Source organism: Antechinus flavipes, chromosome 2 (assembly GCF_016432865.1).
Source record: "Antechinus flavipes isolate AdamAnt ecotype Samford, QLD, Australia chromosome 2, AdamAnt_v2, whole genome shotgun sequence".
Classification (NCBI taxonomy): Eukaryota; Metazoa; Chordata; class Mammalia; order Dasyuromorphia; family Dasyuridae; genus Antechinus; species Antechinus flavipes.
Window position 1 is genome coordinate 110,058,731 of NC_067399.1, and position 22,570 is coordinate 110,081,300.

General features: G+C 35.5%; 1 long non-coding RNA gene across 1 annotated transcript in view; it reads left to right on the top strand.

Moving 5' to 3' along the window:
• The window catches only part of LOC127548108 (uncharacterized), a 65,675-nt gene extending 51,234 nt beyond the window's left edge, over positions 1–14,441 (top strand). The window contains exon 4 of the long non-coding RNA XR_007950320.1: positions 14,205–14,441. This is a non-coding gene — a long non-coding RNA (uncharacterized LOC127548108). The remainder of the gene's footprint in view (positions 1–14,204) is intronic.
• The last annotated feature ends 8,129 nt before the right edge of the window (positions 14,442–22,570 follow it).

Consider the following 22,570-nt stretch of genomic DNA (forward strand, 5'->3'; position numbering starts at 1 on the left):
CTCCCATTAATAAAATATTAAAAACTCTCTAATCTCTCTCCTGCCTCAGTTTCTCCGGCATTACACCTAGATATAATACCTAATAGTAGATAAAGCATGCAGTGGGAACTGAGAGACATACTGAGGACAAACTAGACACACCGGCAGCTTCAGAACTCTACATGAGTACTAGTCCCCAGAACTGTGCAGGAAACTGGGTCATGGGAACTCCACAAAGAGAGAAAAGGACTTCCACTAAGCAGGAATCTATTGTCTTTCTGAGTTTGAGTCCATTCTTCCCAAGATCCTTGTAGATGCAAAGGAGAGAGAATGCCCCCTAACTTGGGGAAGTTTCTGTAACTATTGTTCTTGCTAAATCCACTTAATGAATCCTCTTTCTAAAAGCTAATTTATATCACGTGGTTTATTGATATTGGGGAGTACTGGGTGGGGGCTCATGAGTTGCAACATTGGAAATCCCAACCTGTCAGTTACCTGTAGAACCTTGAGAGGACAAGTCTCTATGGGTACTACCAATTTATTTCCCTGTCCTAGTGGGAGTTGGGAAAGCAGCCAGAGGACAGCATTTTTTCCTGTCAAAGATCTCATTTCCTTACTTAGATTATAAACTCCTAGAGGACAAGGAGAGGTTATATATATATATATTTTTCCTTGTTTCTAAGCCTCCCTAAATACCTATGATAGGGTTCTGAACCTAGTAGATGCTCAATAAATATTTAATGAATGAATGAACCAGTGGATAGATTTTCTATAGTTTCCAGTAGAGTTATTTTTAAATATATTGTGATTCTCAAGCCTTGCTTGTTTTGTCTGGATATTCACATACTTTCCTATGATTGCTTTTTAAGTGCTATTTCTGTGGTAAAATAAAAGGATGATATTTTCTTGCTTTTATCAAATCTCAAATGTAAGAACTAAAAAAGAAAAAGCTAATGTTTTTTTATTAATCCCATTGTCTATGCTAGTCTCAATTTTCCAGAATTCAATTTAAATTAAGGCTCTACTTGGGAACAGAACAAGATTAACGGGTATAAAATGAAGATGAAATGTGTAGTAGAGTAAAGCCTCATTAATTCAGATTAATTAGGGGAAAGGTCAGTCTGAATTAGTGAAAAGTGTGCAACAGAATTTTTTTTAAAATACAATTATATTACAGTTGCATTACTTTGAAGTACATACAAGAACTCCAAAGAGCTAACCAAGTATTGCCTTAAGGGACCTGTCAATTGAATAGATAAGAATGATTTATAATTAGCAAATCCATTGTTTGTATGTAAATGAGTGCTTCTGAAGTGCTTGAGGGTACTTAGAAAGATTTTGTTTTCTTAATTCTTTTAAACATAGCCACACACCCCCTTCTCATCTAGTACATATTATGGGTGTACTCTTTCTATGGAACAAAGGTTTTACTTATCAAAGGTGAACTTCAAGTCTAGTCCCTGTTCTCCATTATCATCAATTCCTAATTAGTGGAGTTTTCACTGATTTTACACAATAGACCTCTATACTCTTAAGTGCCCTATTTCAGAATATATTTGCCCAGGGCCAAGGGGAGGGAAGAAATAATGGTTCTGCTGGAAGGCAGGGGATGTTAAGTCTTGTTTTTAGTGTGATATAATGAAAGAGTTCTGGGCTGGAATCAGAAGACCAGAATTTGAGCTCTAGCTCAAACTATGGGTGGAGAAAAAAAAAAAATGGTGACTGGAAGCCAGTTGAAGGTAGGTCAGAGAGAAGGCTTCTTTTGTAGAGTGAATTGAGAAGGCTGTTGAGAGATAGGGGGAATATTCCAGGAACAAGAAAAAAGGGACTTTAATGCCAAAGTATACAATCATCTTGTAATATGCCCCAAACTTTCTTAACCTAATCTCCAATTACCCATTCAACAGTTATCTTCTTTGAGCCTCACTTAAGTAGGAATGATAAATACTATCATTACCTCCCTTACAAAGTCATTGTGAGGAAAACATGAATTATTGTTCACTTAAATTATTTCTTTGTTCAATTGGCCATCTTTCTCATGGTCCCAAAAGGAGAACTACTAGAAATTAGATTATTGCCATTGTTCCTCTGATTTTATTCCTGGTTCTACATTTATTAACCTCGGTGATATTGGGCCTTGGAACACATATGTAAGGATTCAGCACCTCTAGAGTGAGGGTTTACCAAGTCCTTTTCAGGGCTGTTCATCCATTTTTGGTATCTACTTTTCACCCAATTCGCATCTCTGATGATGTGCAATGACCCCATTTTGGTAAAATCTTCTCTACAGATGGGCTAAAGCAGATTGAGGGTCAACTAGAGACCTCAAACCTGTTGGGCAGTTAGGAGGATATCTACCAAGAATATGTGAAGACATCCTCCTGAGGAAAAGACAGATGAGAAAAATTTGTTCCTGTGACAATGAAGCTTGGATCTTGGTTAGACACCAGAGATGTGGTCATCCATATCATGGGTCATTGCTAATTATCTTAATTTTTGTCCTGCCACTGGGTTTTGATGACTCTGGAAGAGTGAGGTTGATGACTTTGTGCAACTCTGGCATCAATCCAATTCATGCACAAGTTAAGACATTACCTATGATGTCATTCTTCTTCCTAATGAAAGACAGGCAACAGTGAGACAGATATTAAAGCATCTCACGTATACAACACCTATGCCAGTGTATGAAAAACTTGTAGACAAGAAGTCACAACTTATCTGGAAATAATAGGAATTGCTGGAAGTCTTCCTTGAAATAATGTTACAAGTTTAGAATACTGTAATACTGTAATAAAATAACATTTATTAAATACTTCAAATTATATTATTATACACATTATATATTATATTATATACATGATATAGTATTATATATCATGTATGTAATATATAATATGTATATGTACATATTATACAATATGTATTATAGTATTATATATAATATATATTATGTATATAATATACTACCTATTTTATTATGTGTCTTAGGTGCATTATACTGTGTCTAATCATGTATTGCTCTACTTATTAACATCCAGTGGCTCTCAAAGTGGACCCTAAAATCAAATATAATGTCTTTTGTTGGTCTTTTAAAATTTTTCACAACTTAGTCCTCAACTACTTTCCAGGCTTATATATTGCGTCTCTTCATGTACTCAGTTCAACCAAACTGTCTTCATATGCATTCTTTATATATAACGGTCCATCTCCCATTTTCATGGCTTGCATTATTGCATGCCTAGAATCCAATCCCTCCTCACCTCTGCCTTTTAGATTTCTCCAGTTCCTATAGGTAAATGTAAGTTGAGCTGGGCTGGGCAAGCCCAGTTTAAATAATAGGTATTCTCCTCATGGGTAGAAGTATCTTCCTTTGATTGATTCTTCTATCTTCAAAATTGATGATATTGAATTGATAATCTTCTATTTATTGTCTGGCTATGCTCTAGTTCTACTGTGGATTTTTTTCAATAATCCTTATCTGCCGGGTCTAACCTGGACACTATGAACTGAACTAGCCAGAGGAAGAGGACTCTCCTTCCTCAGTTACCCATCTTTACACATCTCTGTGAAAGGAGCCATAGATGAGGAGGATTATTTCTGTTCTGTGTTGTTTGTCTTCAATTTTAGGTTCCCATAGGAATGGGAGTTCAAGCCATAGTGACCTCTGAGCTAAGATTACAGAGAGAATAGTGCAATAATCCAATTTATTAGGGAAGCCTGGAGAAACCAGCTTGCCTGGAGCTCAAGCCCAAGGCAGTTTTAGACTTAGAATTGGGACTATGAGCTAAACTATGAGCCTAATTATTTTTCCCTCCTCAGAGTCTGAGGTGTTAACAGAAGTAGAGGGGGAATTAAGCCTCTAGCGTTAGGGAGGCAGCAAATTTGTATATTTATAATTATACCCCCTGAAGTAAATATTTCTGTGTGAAAGCAATTCTTACTATTAGTAGCTAATGGAACTGGGTGAATGCTGTAGCCATTGGCAGAAATCCCCCAAACCTCTTTCCTGGGGGAAAATAGTGAAGTCTAACCTACCTGGTCTTTCAGGTGATACACATGGTATCCATCCATAGTAATATAATTTCTGGTCAATAATTTTTGCAAGAAATTGACATGCCCAGACCAGCCTGAATTATACAAGTAATAAATCCTTGATTAATGAATAATAAAAAAATTTCTGCTCTTTTCAGAGTAGAGAATGAACACGGAAGAGAAAAAGAAGTTCCAAGTAAGCCTGTGAACCCCTGAATCATAAAATTTTTGATGTAGAAAGGACTTTAGAGAGCATATAATTCAACTCCCTCAATTTGAGGATACTGAGGTACAGAGATTGTTAAATCCTTTGCTTAAAATCTCAAAGGTAGATCTTTTGATTCACAGTCCACTGTTTGTTTCCACTATGCAATACTGATCTCTCTGGGTCCAAATTAACCAGATTCATTTTTCCACAAAATAAAAAATAGGGCTTGGGTGCTGAAGAGTACGATGTCTTAATTTTTAGTAAAGGTTCTTTTGGAGTTGCCTGGAATGTGCTCTGATTATTAATTTTCAATGTGAGCATTTGTTTATCAGTTATTTTAGTCCTGTCTGACTCTTTATGACTCCTTTTGGGGGTTTATTGGCAAAGATGCTGGAGTGGTTTGCCATTTTCCTTCTCCAGTTCATTTTCAGATTTGGAAACTGAGTCAAACAGGGTAAAGTGACTTGCCCAGGATCACACAGCTAGTAAGGTTCTGAAGCTACATTTGAACTCAGGAAGATGAGTCTTCTTGACTTCAGGCCCAGTACTCTACCTACAATTTGTGCTACTTTCTGCAAGTCTGATCTGAAATCAACAAACTACAAATTAGTGTCTGATTTATCATTTTGTTTATTGTCACTTTAGACTAAAAGTGATAGAGTATCAAAGTATGTTCTGCATGTGTTTTTTTTCTGGAAACTCAATAGTTAAAACATTTATTAGCATGCTCCTACTTTTATGATAATATATGTCTTTCCATACATTTATTTTGGATTTTTTAACTCCAAGAAGTCAGAGATGGTATTTCTAGTATGTTTTATGTAGTATCTGTTATAGGATAGATTCAAAATATAGATAAATGATTATCATATCAGATTAGAGAAAATCATGAAAGTCAACATGGTGCAGTAAAATAAGTTACAAACAGGAAGGAAAGAGAATGGGAACAGAACAAGCATATATTAAGTTCCTACTTTGTCCCAGGTACTTTGCTAAGTGCTGGACATACACAGAAAGGCAAAAATTTGTCCAGCCTTCAAGAAGTTCATGATTTAATAGGAAAGATAATATGCAAACAACAAGGTACAAAAAAGATATATAGAGAGTAATTGAGATGTAATCTCAGAGGGTTGATGCTAACATTAAGGAGGACTAGTGAGAGAAATATACTAAATAACAAACTGTTGGGAAGATTCCTAACCTTGTCTAGATTGCCCAAGGATGAGGGTGATTTGGAAGTAAATGACATAATAAAAGTCACATTTCTAGGCTCTTCATTAGAATAGTTGTGACTCTTTATTATAATATTCATTTTTTTTCATTAATTGTTAACCAATCAGAGTCAATTACCACCCTCAGGAACACCCAGTCTTCCAAGGGCTTATAAGCATTGAGCGGATTCCATGAGGGATGACCTTTGGCATTTGCTAGTATCACTGACCCTTTTTTATTAATTATGTATGCTAGATGATTAATTATAATCAATTAATTACCCAGAAACTATGACTCTAGAACTTTTTATATGTTATACTGGGAAAGGCTTCTTGCAAATGGTGGAATTTTAGCTGAGACTTAAAGGAAGCCAAGGAAGCCAGGAGTCAGAATAAGGAAGGAGAGTATTTCAGATATGGGCAACAGCCAAAGAAAATGCTTGGAAATTTGCATTCATGGGAAGTGAAGTGTCTTATTCGAGGAACATTGGCTTTTAGAGTACTTGGAAAGAACTAAGGTGAGAGAAGACTGAAAAGGTAGGAAGGGCTGGGTTATGAAGGGCTTTAAAAACCAAACGGGGAATTTTATATTTGATCCTGGAGGCAATAGGGAGTCACTAGAGTTTATTGAATAATGATAAAGAGTGATACGATAAGACTTCCACTAACTCATTAAATTTAATACCACTATTACTTACAGTGGAATTGAAATGAATGCATTTTCAATCCTACCTCCAGTGTTCACTCCCCGCCCCCCCCCCCCAATTCTTTGTACACAGTTACCTTTGACTTCAAGAGGTGTTCCAAATCAAGTAAGAAAAGGAGTGGGAAGGGAGTGTATGATGCTAATACACAGTCCCTGACATGTTAAAATGAAGATTCTGGATCATTTTGCAAACACGAACCCAGATAAGGATCCCAGGGAGTATGCTTATGCTACACTTTGCCAAAACTAATTTCCTAGCATTGCATTACTGTAAATACACATTATGGGATCATTAATATGGATTTGTCCGTGAAGTTATGGAAATTACATTATTTTTGAATTACACAATAATGCATCTGTCACAAAGGAGATATAGCAATTACTCTGCCATGTCTTTTCCACAGCCAGAGCAACACAAAATCTGCAATGACATTATAAATGAAACTTAGTGGATCCATCCATAGCTGCTTCTTTTAAAAATTTACTTTTCTTCTATTTCTGTGCACAGTTTGGCAAGAAAACAAGTCCAGAAAGAAATGCAAAGTTTCTCCTCTCTTGTCATTATATCCTCCAAGCTATCCCTTAGAATATACTTCTTAGGCACTCCTGTCCTCTGGGAATAATGAAGAGTTGTTATGGAATAAAGCAAATCACAAATAACTTCTAAAATTGATCCCCAAGACTCAGAGCTCTCAGTGCTCTAAAAACAACTTTGCTACTCTACCAAAACTTCAGAAGGCTCCCTCTTTGAGAACAAGAGAATTTCTTCATTATAGACCAAATCATTGTTCTACTTCATTCCATAAAGTAAATAAAGTGAAGTAAATTCACTTTAGTAAATAATCATGTGGTATAGTGGATAGAGCACTAGTCTGAGAATCAAAAACTCATGTTCATGAGTTCAAATCTGGCCCCAGACATTTATAGTAGTTGTGTGATCGAAGGCAAATCATTTAATCCTGTTTTCCTCAGTTCATCTAAAAATGAGATGAAGAAAGAAATGGTAAATCACTCCATTATCTTTGACAAGAAAGCCCAGAATAGGGTCACAAAAAGACAGAAAGATTCTCCCCAATCTTCTCCATTCCGCCATTATGCTCTGAAGAAAGACTGAAAAATTGTTTCAATAATTTAGATCTGAAAGAGTTACTTTTTTCTGATGATAATATTTTATATTTTTGCTTTTAATCTGAAGTATCTCCATTCTTTACTTTATCTATCTAGACAAAAGTCTATCTAGACATCAGTAACTCTGAAAAAAAAAAAAACACTTTATTAATTCTCCAACCTTTCACTAGTGGGCTATTATTGTCTTATTTCAAATACCTATGAATGTCTTTTGTGGCTATAAAGTTATAAAAATACTTTTGAAACCAGCCACTCATTCACTACCTTTACTAGGTTCTACAACTTCATTAGCTAAAGAATGCCACTGTATTAATTTTCATTTCATCTAAGTTTATAGCCCTAAACTCCTTCCTTTCAGGATTTTCCACTATCTTATAAAGGTGGGGGGGTAGAAGGAATAAGGGTATAAGAAATAAAGGGGTTGGGGAGATCACTTCTACCTGGACCATGACCTTTGCCATTTGGAAATTCCCTGCCATAACATTTCAAATTTTTCCTGTTTCTAAGATAAATAGTGCCAACTTTTTCCTTTATCCTGTGCTAACTCTTTCCTAGCCAATCAGAAATATTTTTGTTTTTCCTTTAAATAAAAAAATCTGTGTAGACTTTACTTTGATGAAATGAAGCAAACTAGCTCATGTTAACAGCCCTTTATTTTAAGCTCTAAATATTGTTTCTGACACGATCCAGCTCTGTGTGGCTGTGTTCCTAGAGATCCATCCCTCATTTCATCTGTCATTTTGCTTTCTAGGTCACTCATTTCCTAGCATCTGAAGTGTTGTCTATATGACTATATGTGCATTATGTGTAATATATATTCATATATACGAATATATAGATGAAAAGAGGAATGTAGAATGAGTAGTCTCATGGTGCCAGAATGTAAAAAAAAAAAAATCTTGTCTAGTTTCAACACAGGACAGTCAGCCACTTTTTGGGAATGATCTGAAGAGAAGCCATGTTCATTGCAAGCATTTTCCTAGGAAACAACCTGTGGTGATTGTGGGGTTTTGTTATTGTTATTTTTAACCAAACCATTCAGTTCACCAAATATCAACTAAAAAGGAAGAGATGAACTCATAGATTGAACTTAGCCAATTTAAACCAGGTTTAAGGATCATCTAAAACTTATTATTGTGAATGCATGAATTGTGGGAGGCACTGCAGATCAGAGAGTTAGAGCTGGAAAAGACCTTAAAGGTCATTAAGTCCAAGTCTGAATCTGGGATAATTGACTTGACTTGTGCAAGGTCCCATGGTTAGTAAATGACTGGGATAGGATTCCCACTCAGGACTTCCTCTCCTGACTCCAGACCCAATGTCCTTTTTACTGCTCCACCAAGTTAGATAACCTGAATTCAAATATTGTCTCTTTCATTTATTACTTGGGTGATCTTGAACAATCTCTTTGGATCTCAGTTTCCTGATCTGCAAAATGAGACTAGACAGATTTCTAAATTCTCTTTCAGGTCTGGAGGATATGATCCTGTGTAAATAAATGGGGTTTTAGAATCTTGAGTTTCCATGGTTCTTTCTGTCTCCAATATGCAATCAACCACTGGGCAGGACAAGTATGACAGTCACATAACAGAAATATATTCTACAATCCGGGTTCAGCTTATTGCTTCACTCATTCATTTAACAAGCATTTATTAAATGCTTATTGTATACATTGATTGCCATTACCAAAGTGTATGTATGGGGGATGCTATTTTAACATTAGGTCTAAAATTTAGAAAAAAGTAACGTTATTGTTTATGATTGCTTAAATTTTATCCATTAATCCCAAATTTTAAATCACTGGGGTCAGTTTAGACCCCATTCTAACTATTACTTTACTCTCAGTAGAGAAGCATCTATTAGGCAAATACTATTTGCCAAATACTGAGTTGAGCACTAAAGATAAAAAGAAAGGCAAAAACATATCTCAAGTAGATCACATTTTTTTTAGATGAAAGGATATGGCAAAGATATGGTAAGTTAGTGGGGCAGAAAAGAGGAACTAGGAAAGGCCTCCTGTAGAAAGTGGATTTTGAGTTTTATTTTATAAGTGATTTCATCAGAGTAAACACTTTCTCCATCAATTCAGATTGTAGTCCTACTCATCTTAGCAGATAGTTTAATGAGCTGCTACAGGCAAAAAAATTCCATACCTTACTGGTGAACTTTCCAGTAATGAGCCTTTCTAAACTTAGCTGCTGGTCCTGAATGACAGACATACAGTCCATTGTTACATCATTCCAACTTGTTCATCATACCAGAATTTAGGCACCCATTGCACAGCCTTTGTGGAGGGAGACAATGAGGTTACAAAAAGGTACAGGAGGAAGACTTCAGAGAATTCCTATTTAATAATACAAAATACAAAAAAAGATGTGTTGCCCTTTCAGTAGGATATTCTGTACTTTTTGAGGAATGGTATGAAGGGGGGGAAGATATTTATTCCCTTTCTCCCATAAGCTCCAAGAAGTTACATGATACAAGTGATTTGTTGGGATCATGGGATTCATGGGAGATTTTTTATTCAAGAATATTCTAAACTGTTTATTGTCCAGCACTTCAAGGAATAATTTTTCCCTCACCTAGTTCAATGAAAGATACTTAATTCAAATGGATCTATCATCTCATTGAATTAGATATTAGTGATGTGGATTGCTGTTCCTTTATGTCTGTCTACTTTGGACTCTTGTCCATGTGTTCCAATAAATTTGCTGAAAAGTTCTTTCTACCTTTCTTCCTTTCTGGAGGCTTTCTTCACTTTTTTCTGATGTTATGAGGATATGACCTGTCATCCTTCTTTTTCACTACATGTCTTCTTTTCTGATGATATACTTCCCTAATTATAGCCCTTACTCTAAATCTTTGTTAAATTTCCTTATTTGCTACATTTCAGTGGTTCACATCCACCTATGTTTCTCCAATGATCTCTCAGTGATACTAATTACAATGTTTCACATCTTAACCCATACTCCAACACTAGTAGAATATTGATATTGAAAGATTGTGCTTTGTTTCTAGGAGAAGTTTGTAGCTACTAAAGAACCTTTGTGATTTCCTGACGGAACAATTTGATATTCTGTTTTTGTTTAATTTTGAGCCAAATTCATTGTCCATTCATGTTGTTTGTATGTATATGCATATATATTATATGCTGTATGTATATTGCTTGTGTATGTATAATTGCAATGTAAATTGCAATTAAATATATTGTTTAAATATATGTGTGTATATATGATACACAAATATGTACATTATATGTATATATACATACATACACACATGTGTGCGAGATATACTAATGGACAATTTTTATAGATTGTCTTTCTAAGCATATATCATAATCCAGGCAATATAAATTTTTCATCCACTTAGTTTTTTTCTTACATGGATAGTCAGAACATATTCTTTGGAGTATTTTGGCATTTTTTCCAGGAGACTCAGTGTGTGAATGATAGAATTAATACAAGGTGATCCACAAACAAGAGTACTTCTGTAGAGGATCCCATCATCCAAAAGATTCTCTCTTAAATTTGTACTCTAAGTTGAATCCCTTCCATCACAGTGGTAAATACTTTCAGTTGAATATACATCTCCCTCTTCTATGCTTTATTTAATATTTATCATTAAAGGGTCTTCAAATAAGATTATCCTTGTTGTTATAACTTTCAAGAAATCTTGAATAATTTTGATATGTGTTTGGGAGATATCTTGTTGAAAGAGAATCTTTAAGATAGGGTATCATTCTACTGAATCAAATACATTTAAAATAATAAACATAGTAAATCTTTTGTTTTTTACATTTTTCAGTCAATTGTGTAAAAGTAAGAATTAGAACTACTATGGAATATCAACTTGCCAAAGCCTAATTTCTACAAATATTTTTACCAGCATGAGTTCAATATATATGTATAGATAATTCTCTTAAAATTTTGTATAGATGGGAATATAAATACCTGTAGATGTAAGTCGCTAATTATTGATATTCTCCCATTATTCTTCCCCCCCTTTTTAAATCAAGCTCTGAAAATTTTGGCACACTTTTAGTATCTTTCTTTCCTTCAACTCCCTTATAAATAATTCCTTCAGTGTATCCCATGATTGTGTTACCTCCAGCACAGATCTACTCTGTGTATATTTGGTCTAAGTATGGTTTTCTCCTTTTTATTGTTTTTTTTTTTTTTGGGGGGGGTGCTAACTTCTCTTCCAGATGTTAACTAGTTATTTTAGAGAAAGTCCTACCTTTTAGATCCAATCTTTTATCCTTTAAATACTTATTTTTCATTTTTAAAGAAATATTTTTACATTAGCAGAAAAAAAATTATGGACTAGTCATAGAGTCACAGATAGCAGCTAACTCCTGAGATTTAGTGAACTCAATAGAAAGAGCTATAGATTTAGAAACAAGAAGACCAGGCTCAAAAATTGTTTCTGAAATTTACTAAGAATTAAAAGGAGTTGAGGGGAAAGGGAAGAAGCATTTATGTGCCAGGCACTAAGTAACTTAGGGGCAGCTAGGCAGCTAGGCAGCTTAGTGAATAAAGTGCCAATCCCAGAGTCAGGAAGATGTATCTTTTTGAGTTCAAATCTGGCCTCAGACTCGTAGTAGCTGTGTGATCTCAAGCAAGCCACCTAACCCTCTTCAACTCAGTTTTCCTGTCTGTAAAATGAACTGGAGAAGGACATGGCAAACCACTTCAGTCTCTTTGGCAAGAAAACCGCAAATGAGGTCACAACTGAAAAATGACTGAACAATTAAAACTATACTACTTAACTTTGTAAATATTATCTCATTTGATCTTCACAATAATTCTATAATGTAGCTGCTATTATGATTTCTATTTTACATGGGCAAACTGAGGTATATATAAGTTAAATGACTTATTTCCCCAGGGCAGGGTGGTGGTGGTGGTAGGGAAGTTTCATAGTAAGTATCTGAATCTGGATTTGAATTCAGGTCTTCTGGACTCCAGTCCACTTCATCACTTGTTAACTATGTGATTCTGAACAAGTTACAATCTCTCTGGGATTTTATTTCTTTGTCTTAAATCTGAGAATAAGGATATTTGTATTATTTCCTTCCAAAAGGAAGAACATTATAAAATATAAATTGGCATTATACAGTTTCAAACAACTTGATGTATGCTTCCTAGTACTATCATGTGGGGCAAATAAAAATCAAAAAGCATGAAATAAATAATTCCAAAGAAAGATCCTTGGAACATAGTGAGGTTGAATAGGGGAAAAGAGGTGATAACAACTTTGGAATTTGTTTGGAATGGTAAATATGATTTATAGCTTGGTAAACATTGTTCATTTAATTTATTGTTTATCTGTAAAATGGGGAGATGAATAGCATTTACCTCCCAGGGCTATGGTGAGGAACCAATGAGATTGTATTTGTAAAGTGCTTAGGACAGTGCTTTATTTATTATTATTTATTGTTGTTGTTTTAAAAAGTGTTGATTGTGCACATTTCTTTGACCTTTAAGCCTTTCATAAAAATGTTGACAATATTCAAAAATCCATGTATTTTCTGATCAAAATCAACCTTTTATGTTTTTCATCTCTTTTATATACATATACTTCTCAAAATAATTTCGGAGGGGGGGTATTTTCATCCATCTTGGGAGACACTTCTTTTGAACTAAATAAAAAAAGAGAAGGGAAAGGAAAAGACCATTTTTCTAACTGCATACCTCAGATGCTGAATAAAGTATATCTATATCTTTGTGGGTTTCTGTCTGTATTATTAGGAGGAAGATGATCTTTTTATATAAAACACTTTTCCTTCTCAATGTATTTGGTAATTAAAGAGGCAGGGGGAAAATATTCCAATTGCCTCAGTGTTATCAGCATGTCAGTTTTAAATTTCTGTCTTCGTAGTGTTTTCTCCTCATATGGCTGATTTTCTCACCATTCTGTTGCAGAATATGAGACAAGTACCACTGTTGAGAAGATAAAAGTTTCCAATAAAAGCCTATTACTCTTTGGTATGGAAATTTGGGGTCCATGCTACTTTGAGTGAGATATAAAACAGTTGAGCAGCCAAGAAACCAATAGTTGAGGCTGATAGAGCTGCATTAAGATTATCTCATCTGGCCTAGTGTGAAAGAAATTTACCCATCTTAAACCCAAAGTTTTCTGCTTTATTTGGCCTGGGAATAAAACATAGACTGGAAGGAGGGATTTATTCCCTTCTTAGGTTACTGGGAAGGTCAGGAAAAGGCAGTACTCCAAACACTTTTATTGATCCAAGGAGAACTTGGATCCAAAGATCAGAACACACACACACACACAAAAACTAGACATAGCTAAGTTCTTGTGTTTTCATAAAGTAAACATTTTTTTTTTGCAAAAATGACAAATTTTAGTTTCAGATAATATCATAATAACTGACACTTAAGGACAATTCTAAGGTTTTCAAAGTGCTTTCCCCTTCATTATCTCATTTGAGCCTCATGGAAACCTTTTGAAATTAATCCTCCAAATATTATTATCCCCATTTTATAGATGGGGAAACAAGTTAAAGACAAGATTCTCAGCCAGGAGACAATGAAATTGTTTCTTAAAAATATTTTGATAATTGTTTTTCAATAAATTAATTTCCTTCATAATATCTTGTATTTTATTTTATGCCTTCAAAACATTATTGTTTATTTTTTTGCTTTTTTTTTTTTTGCAACATGGCTAATAGGGAAATATGTTTTTCATGATTTCAAATTTATATATGATAGCAATTTCTTGCCTTCAAATGGCTGAGGATGGATTTGAGGGAGGAAAAGAACTCAGAATTCAAAATTTAAAAAAAAAGAATATAAAAAATAAATAAATATATACTTTAAAAATTATTCTGAGAAGGGACTTTGCCAGATAGCTTGAGGTTTATGACATGAAAAGATTAGGAACTGTTAGAAATTAATGATATGCCAATTGCCTACAGGTAATTGGTTTCTGAGGTTCCTGACTTCAAGACCAGCACACTATCCACAAAGATTTTTATCCAAATTCTTCCATAAAGATTTTATCATCGTCACCATCACCACCACCACTGCTGTCATGTTCATTGTCACCACTGCTACCAACAATACCATCATTAATAATTTTACTAATGTATCTGAAGACATATTAAAATATGTTATTTACCAAATGAAACAAATGAAAATATTTTTCTGGATAAAAATAAATATAAATTTGGATAAGTGTGTTGGAGATGTGTTTTTATTTACTGGATAACCACTGCGTGTTATTCACTGCCATTATCATTGATCAAGTACACTCAGATTACAGGAGGGGCATTCATTTTAGAAAGGTGACTAGCAGGCATGATGTAGTATTAATCCTACTGTCATCTATGGGCACTAAATCTAAGCACTACTAAAAATTGTCAGAATGTTCTTATTCAGATAAATATTTTTAAATGCCCTAACTCTGCTGATAAACTAAGTTTCTGGGCTATTTTTACTATTTATCTCCTCAACCCTCCAATTCCCTAACCCAGTTACTTCTCTACATCATGGCCTATTGACCGTGATATAAAGAACTGAAGAAATCAGTTCTAAAAATGAAGATGGTTTAAAATTCTGGTTCAAAATGCAAAGGGAATTGCAAACATGATGGAATCTTGGACCAAAGCCCAAAAGATCTTTAAGAAAGGGAGAAAACCAAGTTAAAATGACCTTGTGAAAATGAATTTTGCACATGTTCTGGTAGTGAATTAGTTTTGTTAGAAGTAATAGGAAACCTTCAATTTGAAGACAATGTAGCAGCTAACAAATCAGGAGTTGGAAAGCTAAAGACAGCAAGGTAAGAAATTGTGTGTTCTAGTAGTTGAAGCACTAAGGCAGGAATCAGGAAGACCTGAATTCAAATCTCACTTCAGACATTTACTAGTCATGTGACCAAAAGCACATCATTTAGCCTCTATCAGACTCAATTTCTACCTATAAAATTAAATCAATACTGTCATTGCTTCTGGAGAGGAGATGATGACTGACTATGGGACCATCCAATGTTACTCACCATTCATGATTTCTATGACTCTCTCCCCAAAAAACTTTTACTTGGTCATCACTCCACTATATCTATTGTAAACATTTAATAAAATATAAACTCCTTGAGGGCAGGTAATATGTCACTTTTGTGCTTATATAAATCTCCAGAATTTGGACAGATCCTGGCATACTGTAGGTGCTTAATAAGCCCTGTGCTCATTTGAATGAGACAATTCACATTAAATGTTTGGGGAACCTTAAGTCAAGTCAACAAAAATTTATTAAGCACCTTCTATGTGCCAAACATTATGATTTGTGCTAAGGCACAAAGAAAGGCAAAAATATTCCCTGCCTCCAGAGAACTCCCAATGGAATGGGGGAGACAAAGTGCAAACAACTATGTATGATGAAGATACAATCGCAGTAAGTTGGAAACAATCTCAGAGTGAAAATACTAGAATTAAGGAAGACTGGTAAGACTTATAGAAAGAGAGATTTTACCTGAAACTTGAAAGGAAATGTGAAACTGGGATGAGGAGAGAGAAAGCATCTTAAAATGCTTCCATATATATCAATTATTATTAGGAGGGAAAGAGCACTAAAGAAGGCTGAGAAGAAGATCCAGATGTTGGTTCTGTCGTTAGTATTGGTTCTGTCACTGAATCCACTAGGTTACACAGCATCTTCTCCATGTTTGTTTCTTCAAGTGTGGAATGGAGATCACAATATCTGTCTTAACCACTTTAATAAGACTTCAATGAAGAAGCAATATGATATACATGGAACCTCTTTGAAGAAGCATGAAGCACTGTACAAATACAAAAGATTTCAGATCATGTAGGAGGGAAAATTGTGCCCATTTGGGAAAGTGACTCCTTCATTCTAGGGGAATAAGTTGGAAAAATTGTTCTATCTTTTTGTTTCTTGTCTTAGTATCAGTATGGTACAGTGCAAAAGGTGTTAAACTTAAGAGTCAGAAGAACTTAATTCAAATTCAAGTCACTTATTACCTATGTAACCCAAGGACAGGTCAAAATCAACAAGCATTTAATAAGGGTTTCCTGCATGCTAGGCACTGTGCTAAGTACTGGGGATACAAAGAAGACCAAGAAATCCTCAAAAACAAACAAGGAAAAAAATAGTTTCTGAGCTTAAGGAGCTTACAGTCTAATGGGAGAGGCAACATACAAATAACTGTATGAACAAGATATAAACAGGATAAACTGGAGATAATTTCAGAAGGCACTAAGATAAAAGAAAATCAGAAGAGAGAAAAAGCTTAAGATAAGGACAACGTGAAAAAGCCCACAGTTAGAAATGGAATATTGCTTTGAAGGAGCTGTAAGAAAAACAGACTCATTAGATCACAGAATATATGTGAGGGGGGATAAGATTAAGAAAACTAAAGATATAGCAAGGAGCTAAGCCATGAAGGACTTTGGAAGCCAAAGAGAAGATTTTATTTTTGATTCTGGAGGTAATGGGAATTGATTTTTTTGTTTGTTTTTTTAAATGGGGATTGAGATGTGTGTGATATGATTAGACATGGAATTTAGGAAGACCAATTTGACAGCTGAGTAGAAGATAGAGTAGAGTGGAGAGATTTGAAGCAGGAAGACCAACCAGAAGCCTATTTCAATAATCTAGGCTTGAAGTGTTGAGAAATTATATCAGTTTGGGGGCAGCATCAGAGAAAAAAGGGGGACACATAGGAGAGATGTTACAATGGTAGAAATGACAGGATTTAACAACTAATTGAATATGGGAGGTGAGAGAAACTGGGAAGTCAAGGATCATATCTAGGTTGTGAGCTTGAGTGATTGGGAAGATGTGGTATCTTAGACAATAATAGGAAAGTTAGAAAGGAGAGGGTTTTTTGGGGAGAAATAATGATTTCATTTTGAATATATTGAGCTTAAGATGCTTACTGAACATCCAGTTAGAGATATGCAATAGTTAGTTTGATATGTAAGACTGGAGGTTTAGAGAGAAGTCAGAGTTGGATAAATATATCTGAGAACCATCTACATAGTGATAATAATTGCATCCAGATAAGATTATTGTGCAAAATAGAATAAAGAAAGGAGAGGAAAAGTACAGGACAGAGAACATAGGTAACACTCAAAATTATTGGAAAAGATCCAATTAAAAATTCAGTAAAAATGGAAACAAAGTGATTCAATAAGGAGGAGGTGACTCAGGAGAGTGTCCTGAAACCCTTTTAGAGGCATATCTTAACTTCTTTGGGTCTCAATTTATTAGTCTACAGAATGAGAGCATGGAAAATATGGCTTTTCAAGTCCCTTCTTACTCCATCTTTGGTTCTATTTACCTTTCTAGTTTCTAGATATGTCTCAGCATTCACTGCTGCTGTCAGTATTATCATACCAGCTGTATATGGTAGAAAGAATAGAGAACTCTTGAGTTGTTTACAATTTAAGACCAACAGCTCCATTGCAGATACACATGTGAAGGACTTTCAGAGAGAAAGCAGCAAGATATCATGGGAAAAATAACACCATCAAAACACTAACTCTGGAGTGGGAGGACCTGGGTTCAAATGCTACCTCTTATGGCCATTACCTGTATAACTTTGAACAAACCATTTAACCTTATTGACTCTCAGTTTTCTTATCTGTAAAATGATAGGGTTGGACCAGATGGTGCTTAAAATACCTTCCAGATTTAAATCTATCAAAAACATATGTGTTTTATACATATATATATGCAGTTATATACACATTCAAAGAATATATCATAGTTAAAGGCCAAAGGTCACTCTGTCCCAGGGGTACCTGTCTAGTAAAGTGGCAGGTTTTCTGATTCCATTACATCATATTTACTTCTGATAAATTAATAAACTCTATTGCCCCAATGTCCTAAAGGTTGGCCCCTCACACACATAATAGAGAAATATCAGTCACTGAAGACTTTTACAACCAAAGACTCAGCATAGAAAGTTTTTTTTAAACCCACAACTAATAAAATTAATCAAATATTAAGAATCTGCCTATAAGCAAGATACTCAGTCTACCGAGCTTTGAAACAAGTTTGATTTTTTCATTGTCCCTTACACAGAGAGTATAATACATATCAAGCTCTAAAAAATAAAACACTCTGTAGATGTGAGTTATGATGAGGATGATAATGAGGATGTCTAGATGTATTAATTTCCCAGCGAATAGAGCAATGAAGGAAAAAAACGTTCTATGTTGGTGGTGAAATTATTTTGGGGTTGTTGCTGTGTACACAGTATGGTGTATGATGTTATGATTATCAAAAGAGTATGGCTCTGTTCAACTCCCTGGCTCTCCAGTGTTACCTCTTACCTCCCCTTTTTCTTTCTTTCTTTTTTCTCCACCCTTCTATTTTCCTATTCACTGTCATGAAGGACTGCCTGCAAAGGGTCAATTCTGCCCGGCATGGTTCTAGCAGAGATATGAATCACCAGCAGCAGCAACTACACCAAGTGGATAAAAATTATAGGATGCTGTTCTTGAAGAGAGTTACATAAATAGAATATGTCACAACCATCCTGAAGATTTGGACTCTATCGACACTTCATGGGAATGAAGTCATCAACTGCCTGGGGCTATGTCTTTGGTCAGAGGTAACCATTATCTTCTGCGGATTAGTTCCAATGTCTTCGAGAGGGTGGCTAGAAAACGGGTTCTTGCTCTTGTTTTTAAAGTGGAAAAATGGAATTCTTCCATTTACAAAAGAAGGCGATTAGTTAGAATACTATCACCCAACAGGAATACTTTACTTTCATCTTCCTGGGTCTATAGTTTATGCCGACAGCCTTATGAGATGAGCCCTTTGGAAAAAAATGTTTCAGTCCAGGTGCAGTTGTCTCTGGAAAGGCCTTAATTAAGACAGATCCATTTTGATTTCACCATAAGTGGTTTTTCTTTTCTGTGTTGAATAAATTTATCACAGACTGCCTTAATAATCCAGAGCTAGTTGTCTCTGCACTTTCTGCAAATCAAAGTAATTAATTTCTTATATGTGAGAAGCAGAAAATGAAACATTGGTTCAGAGCCATTGTTTTATGTAAAAGCAGGTACCATGAATGGAATGTCAGTGAACCCTTATAAAAGCATCTTAACCTGCTTCCTCCCTTCTCACCCTCTATCCCCATCTTAACTTCAATTGTGGAAGATGTGCCAAAATCCCTTTTCCTCTTTGTTTTGCTAGTTTGGCTTTTACTAGCTAAATTAATCCAATTCCAGCTCTCAGGGAATAGAAATACAGCATACCTCTTAAAGCCAATTTGACAAGGCTTTATTGATAAATATACAAATCATCAATGGTACGTGGGAGGTAGCATACACAGAATACATGTGCCAATGTGCTCTCATGTTCACAATTTATTCTGGTCCTTAAAGGATAAAGCAGCATATATGGAAGATCCAGGCAAACCTAGCTCTGTACAGGACACAGGACACACTGGAATAATAGAGAAAAAGTCTGTTTTGTAATCAGGAGAGTGAATGCAGCTGGATCATTTTTCAAATGCACCAGCAGATTCCAGATACCTCTTGAATATACCAGTTGTGAGCAAGCTAGATAAGATTGCATGAAAGAATAGATAGAATTCCTTTGGGGGAGAGAGAGGAGAGACAGAGAGACAGAGAGAGACACAGACAGAGAGAAACACAAAGAGAGAGACAGAGAGAGACAAAGAGAGAGAGAGAGAGACAGAGACAGAGAGAGAAACAGAGAGACAGAAAAAGGGAGAGACAGAAAGAGAAAAAGAGAGAGAGAGAGAGAGAGAGAGAGAGAGAGAGAGAGAGAGAGAGGAGAGAGAGAGAGAGAGAGAGAGAGAAAGCCAGGGGCCAATGCATTCTTGCATCTATTAGTTATTCCACCTGATTCTTTTGAGACTATTAGTATTAAAAAGGCCAAGTCAACAAATATTTATTAAGGAAATACTTTGTGCCAGGTACTGTGCTGAATGGTCTTCCCAGAAAGAGGAGGGAATACAATTAGGTCTGACTGCTAAAAAGGTCAACCACCTTTCTTGGATAAATGAAATTACCCTTTGGTAATACCCAAGGGGGGTGTGTGTGTGTGTGTGTGTGTGTGTGTGTGTGTGTGTGTGTGTGTGAAGAGAGTGAAAGAGTTTTAGGGGATCTTTAGCCATCACAGTAGACAGAATTAGCAGATTTAGGGTCTGGTCCTGGGTCCTGGCTGTGCCCCAACTAGCTTGGATAAATTTAGGTACTCTACATAATCTCTCTGTTGCTTGAATTGCCCACGTAAAAGCGAGAAAGAGACAGAGAGAGAGAGAGAGACAGAGACAGAGACACAGAGAGACACAGACAAAGACAGAGACAAAGACAGAGACACAGAGAGACACAGACAGAGAAAGACAGAGACAGAGAGAGAGACAGAGAGAGAGAGAATAATGATAGTTGCTCCAACTTCCTCTGAAGTTTTTGTGTGGATAAAATGAAATAAGTATGAAAGCATTTTAATAAGTTAAAAGTACTTACCATTATAAAATTTCATTATTATTCCATATAATTTACAATAGTTTGAAACATGGGTCATTATTTTTAGTAGAATATCCTTCCCATGAGGAAGCATGGTATAATGCTTGGAGAGATTGCCTAGAGTCAGGAGGAATTAGTGTAAGTGTGGTCTTTGACCTTGGACAAGTGGTTTAACCTCTCAGTGCCCCAGGCAACATTCTGAGACTATAAATTACAGAGCAGTTGCCTATATGCATTAGTAAAGAGCTTCCTCACCAGGAGTTTCTTATACTTATGAAAACACAGGTGGAAGGGGAAAAATTTTTTTTCAGATAATATTGTATGGATGAAAGCCATAGAACACTATTATCTCTGAAGAATCAAAAGTTGAAGCTCACTCCAAGGGCAATGTAGAGGTGCATGGTAATTATCAGCAGGCTGCAGCAATTCCAAACAAGGAATTACAAGGGATAAGTGGTGCAAAAGATGCCATCAAATAAATGTATGATGAAAAGAGATGTGCCGTTTATATGTCAAGAGCAAAGGATAACTAATCAACAGCCATCACATTGCTCTAGCATCCTCACATTGTCAAGAGAAGTCAAGGAAGGCCCCAAGCTCATTGAGAGGACCCATCAAGGTGAACATGTAGGAGTACAGGGATGAGAGGTGCATGGAATGATTAAGGGTAGAATGCAATCTGCACCACTGGCAAGAATAACCACATCTTTGAGATCACAAATCCATTTGAGTATTGAAGTAGTATATATAGACAAGTTCAGTGATGTCACCCTTAAGCAAAATACTCTTTCCCCTATATCTTTCCTGAAAGACAGTGGCACACTAAAATTGTTTCCATTAAATAATATGAAAGTTCAGTGAATGTAAAGACCATGGTGGGCTAGATGGGCAGGAAAAGTGTCACAGAAAAGCTCCCAGAAATTCCTCACACTGATCACAAAAGTAAGGTTTGAGGTGGTGTTTCAATTAAAAAAAAAAAAAAAAACAAGTTTGATTATTTAGCATCAATAAACATAGAAAGGAATAATGATTTGCTTGGCACTATGCAGCAGAACACCCAGTACCTTCAGTGCAACCTGCCAAGAGCCTTCTATTTCATCTTCCTGAAAAGCATTTAATAACTAAAATGGGAAATCAAAAAATAGAGTAGTTCAAATCAGCAAGCATTTTTTGAGTACCTACTGTTTGCAGAGCACTATGGCAGGATGGTTACAAAGTTTAGCTAAGATTTATTCCCTGCTCTGATGATCCTTAGAATTTAATAGTGGGGTATGTACACACACATACATACACACACACACACACACACACACACACACACACATTCACATACAGGGAGCTGAGTTGATCAGAATGTACAGAATGTAGACTTGACACTTCATTAAAAGGACAAAAGACAATTCCTGATTAAATTTTAATAATGGACTGCCTCAAAGATTGTCTGAGATCCTGGAAAAGAAGGAAACATCCTGACAATGTGAATAAATGTTGACTTCAGACTCAGGAAATCCCACCTCAGACACTTACTAGCAATGTGACCTAATTGGGCAAATCATTTATCCTCTCTTAGTTTCAGTTCTTCATATATCAAATACATGGGTTGGACTCAATGGCCACTAAGGGTCTTTCTAACTCTAAATCTTTGACCTTGTGATTCTGCTTGAAAGAAGTATTCCTTCACAAATGCTTATATAAATGATTTTTAAAAAATTATAACTTTTTATTGACAGTACATATGCATGGGTAATTTTTTACAATTTTACACTCACTTCTGTTCTGACTTTTCCCTTCCCTCCCTCCACCCCTTCCTCTAGATG